The sequence below is a fragment of the Leptonychotes weddellii genome, unplaced genomic scaffold (assembly GCF_054177405.1).
Source record: "Leptonychotes weddellii isolate Sample4059 unplaced genomic scaffold, ASM5417740v2 HiC_scaffold_6200, whole genome shotgun sequence".
Taxonomy (NCBI): Eukaryota; Metazoa; Chordata; class Mammalia; order Carnivora; family Phocidae; genus Leptonychotes; species Leptonychotes weddellii.
The window spans coordinates 6,105-10,369 of record NW_028030662.1 but is presented as its reverse complement, the minus strand read 5'-3'; the positions used below and the strand labels follow the sequence as shown (position 1 = coordinate 10,369).

Genomic DNA, 4,265 nt, shown 5'->3' with positions numbered 1-4,265 from the left:
TTCAACTTTTTGAGGAACCTCCATACAGTTTTCCAGAGTGGCTGCACCAGCTTGCATTCCCACCAACAGTGTAGGAGGGTTCCCCTTTCTCCGCATCCCCGCCAACATCTGTCGTTTCCTGACTTGTAAATTCTAGCCATTCTGATTAGCCACCACCCCTATTTAAGTAGAGGTGGTAAGAACTATCAGGGACTGTGGGTACATTCCTGGAAGCTTGGGGAGTGAGGAAATGCAGTGAACTGGGAGCTTGTATGAGGCCGTTTAAGAACCAGATATATCTGCTGCTGTTTAAATGAAATCTTTGAAGATTTTCAGAACCGTCAAAGTGTGCAGAACTTTAGACTAAAAGTATTTATTTATTTATTTGAGTATAGTTGACAAACAATGTCACACTAGTTTCAGGGGTACAACAGAGCGATTCGGCTTCTTGCTGCCTTATGCCGTGCTCACCAGGAGTGTAGCTACCACCTGTCACCATATAATCCTATTATAATATCACTGATTATATTCCCTCCGCTGTGCCTTTTACTCCTGTGACTTATTCATCCCATCACTGGGAGCCTGTACCTCCCACTTCCCTCCCCCCATTTTGTCCAACCCCACGTTTCTTCCCCTCCAGCAACCATCAGTCTGTTCTCTGCATTTGTAGGTCTGATTCTGCTTTTTGTTTGTTTATTCATTTGTTTGGTTTTTTAGATTCCACTTCTAACTGATATCATATGGTATTTGTCTTTCTCTGACTTAGTTCACTTAGCATAATACCCTTTAGGTCCCTCCTTGTTGTTGTAAATGGCAAGATCTCATCCCTTTTTTTATGGCTGAGTAATATTCCTGTGTGTGTGTGTGTGTGCGTGCATGCAAATGTGTGTGTCCACTAAACCTTTTTTTTAAATGGCTTCTGTGGGGCGCCTGGGTGGCTCAGTCAGTTAAGCGACTGCCTTCGTCGGCTCAGGTCATGATCTCAGGGTTCCTGGATCAAGCCCTGTGTCGGGCTCTTTGCTCAATGAGGAGTCTGCTTCTCCCTCTCTCTCTGCCACTCCCCCGGCTCATGCTCTCTCCCTCTCTCTCTCTGTCAAATAAATAAATAAAATCTTTTTTAAAAATGGCTTATACTGGGTTTTGTCCACTGCCTTAATGAAGAAGTTAGTGAAGAACTATCCAAGGCCAGGAAACCAGGTTGACAGAAGCCCGATCTTCCAGTGAGACCAGCTGTGGGTGCTAAATGGTGCTTGCAAAAAAAAAAATTAATGGTGCTTGCATTGACTGTCAGTTGTAATGCCAGCCACTGAAGAAGGGGGCATGGGCTTAGCAGTCTGATTGAGAGCGGAGGCCCTCTTCTTATGACATGTCGAGAGAGGACACTGGTCTGCAGCCCCTGCTGTGGGTAAATACATGAAAGGGAAGAGTTAAGAGAGAGCAGAGCAACTGGGATCTCCTTGCTAAGTCCTGCGGCCCAAGGCCTTCCAAAGTACTGGTCACCGAGGCCTCAGAAACACAGGGGCAAGTCCTAGGGTCCTGAAGAGAAGAAAAGGGGAAAACACATGAAAGAAAGGAGATGCAGGTGTAGAACTGAATTATTCTCTATCACGTGCCAAGGCTACCTGTTTTTACCCACAGGAATATGTAGCAGTCTTTCAGAGTCAAACCCTCCATTGTTTTCTAGGTTGAGTGATTGACTGGGCCATTAAGCGTTCCTTGGCCCAAATTTCCTTCATTGGGAATAATACCTGTCCTGCCGGCCTCACAGCGTTGTTGGAAGATCTCATGAGATAATGGACATAACTTCCCTGCAGAAACCATAAAGCACTCCTCAAGTGGAAGGCAATAATATTACTGTTCTAATTACTAGGAGCCCTTCAGAGGGCTGGCCTGTGGGTGGAGAGTCATAGACACTTGGAAGGTTACCTTGCTTCTTTAGCCATCGCTCTGCACACTGGTCTTCCAAGCTGGATTGCCCTGAAAGGCAGAGTAGGGAATGGATTAAATGTCCTAGAAGAGCAAAACTAGACATCTCAGTCAGATGTTCGGGGCTCATCAGCCCCCGTGGAGGCCAAGTTCTTTCTTACATTAAATCTTTTTTTTTTTTTTTTAAGATTTTATTTATTTGTTTGTTTGTTTTAAGTAATCTCTACACCCAAGGTGGGCTCAGGGCTACAACCCTGAGATCAAGAGTCACATGCTCCACCAGCTGGGCCAACCAGATGCCCCTAAGTCTTTCCTTTTATTATTTATGCATGCTTATTTCCTCCTGCTCTGCCTGAAGATTTTCTCTCTACCTGCTGAATTACGATGTCACCTTTAGTGTTTATCCACTGAAGACGCTCACTGCTGAGGAACACAACCCAAAGGTGCCAAATTACACTCCCTGGAATGTGGAGTCCAAGTATAATAAAGACTGAGCATTTGTTTTCAGAAGGTGCCAAGGACAGGGCTAGCCCTGGAACCCTTTTGTGTATCAAGTTTCAATCTCTTCCCCTAACCCTATCCCAGATTCAGGCCATTTTACTTGCTATAGGGACTTTTTTCCAGGGGTGGGGGGAGAGGGAGGGGTGGCTGTTTTGGAGAGAAGTAGCTGCATCTGTATTGAAAATGTGTAAAGAGATAGGTCTTAATGCAAAGGCATTTGTTAAGTGTGCTTTTAATAATGGAAGGAGGATGAGGAGCTCCAATGGAGATAAGATTTGGGAAACATCAGGGAAGTTTGGTTTATCGTGGGAAAGGGTCATCCTGACCCTCCAAGTTGCTGTCTTGGGTCCTCTCCTCCCTAGGCCTTTACCTTGCCTGCCTCACTTCCTCTCTCTGTATGCCAAGCCCTTGCAATTATGGACACCCTCTCTTGGCTCGGAGCTCGGATAAATGCTACCTTGTTAGCTAATAGTACCATTAATTATATTAATGATTAATAGCTAATTAGTCATAATGCTGTAATATTTTCAATGGAGGCTTCCTTTCTTGCAGCAGTTCAATGTCTCAAGCACACACACATGCTCTATTCCTGGCCACAGAACAAACGCCGCTCTAAATTTGTTTTTCTGACCATTCTGGCAATCTCTAAATTTCTCCAGGTTTTATTAGCTGTCCCATTTATCTGGTGACTGACCACTACTGCTTATATTTTGCCTCCTTTATTTCTGTCCTCTGTCACTCACCCTACCCTCCAGTAACAGAGGCCTCCAGGAACAGAGGCCACGGGTTCTTTTTTAATTTTATTTCATAAGCCAAAGGCTCCTTTACTTCTAAGTCTCACTTGGGCCCACTTTCCTACTTCGGCCCCTTTTCTTCACTTTACCTTTCCTTAATCCTAACCCGCCCCTACTTCGGGGAGGCTCACACCCTCCGCCCCAGGCTCCCTCCTACTCTGCGTTTTGGCTTCCTTTCAGCAACCACGCCCCCAGACCCAGGGAGAGCGGTGCGCACGCGCAGTCCACGCCTTTACCTGGGCGTTCGGCAGTGGGCGGAGTGGGGGAAGGCGGGGGTGGAGCGGGAGTCGGCGGTTATCTGGGCGGCGGGGCGCTCACGTTGTGGCGGCGGGGAGGAAAGGTGCGCCAGGGCCTGCCCGAGGGGCTGCGCATGCGCGCCGCCGCGCCCAGCGGCCGGGATGCCAGGGGGGCGGGCAGAGGGAGGTGTCGGCTCCCCGTTGGGCGGGGGGGGGGGGGGCGGGCGAGGGACGGGGCCGCGGGCGCGCGCGCGCTCTCGCCGCCGCTCGCCCTCCCTCCCTGCCCCCGGCTCCGCACACACAACCACACACGCACACCCCCTCCCCTGCCTCCCTCCCCGCGCGCCGCCCGCCCCGCCGGCCCCGCTCGCCCTCGCGCGCTCGGAAGGGAGTCGCGAGACGTCGGAGCGGCGGCCACGTAGCGCTGCGGCGGCGGCGGCGGCGGCGGCGGCGGCGGCCGAGGCCGGGTCTGCGGAGCGGCCCTGAGGGCAGACGTTGGGCGGGGGGAGGGGCCGGCCCGGCCGGCGGTTGTTACTCGAGCGCCGCGGCTACAGGCCCCCCGCCGCAGGGATGGACCGCCGAGGCGGCGGTCGGGGCGGCGGAGGCGGAGGCGGCCGGCCAGGGTGAGTAGGGGCCCCTGCCCCCCACGCACACGCCACAGTCGCGGCTGCGCCCCTTGCAGCAGCCCTTCCTCTCCGCTGCCCGCCGGGCCGGCCGGGGCTCGGGCGCCGGGTTAACCCTTCGCCGAGGCAGCTGCGTGCACTAGGCCGGAGCAGCCCCCATCCGGCGGGGAGGCCCGGGGCGCTGCGCTCCTCTGGCCGCGAGCTCG

General features: G+C 52.5%; 1 long non-coding RNA gene across 1 annotated transcript; it reads right to left on the bottom strand.

The window, feature by feature from the left end:
• Positions 1 to 6: 6 nt before the first annotated feature.
• LOC115943691 (uncharacterized) lies at positions 7 to 3,556 on the bottom strand. Its single transcript, XR_004078275.2, has 3 exons — positions 3,437 to 3,556; positions 1,906 to 1,956; positions 7 to 1,378 (listed from the first exon to the last, which is right to left on the bottom strand). It is a non-coding gene; the product is annotated as an uncharacterized LOC115943691 (long non-coding RNA).
• Between the last annotated feature and the right edge of the window lie 709 nt (positions 3,557 to 4,265).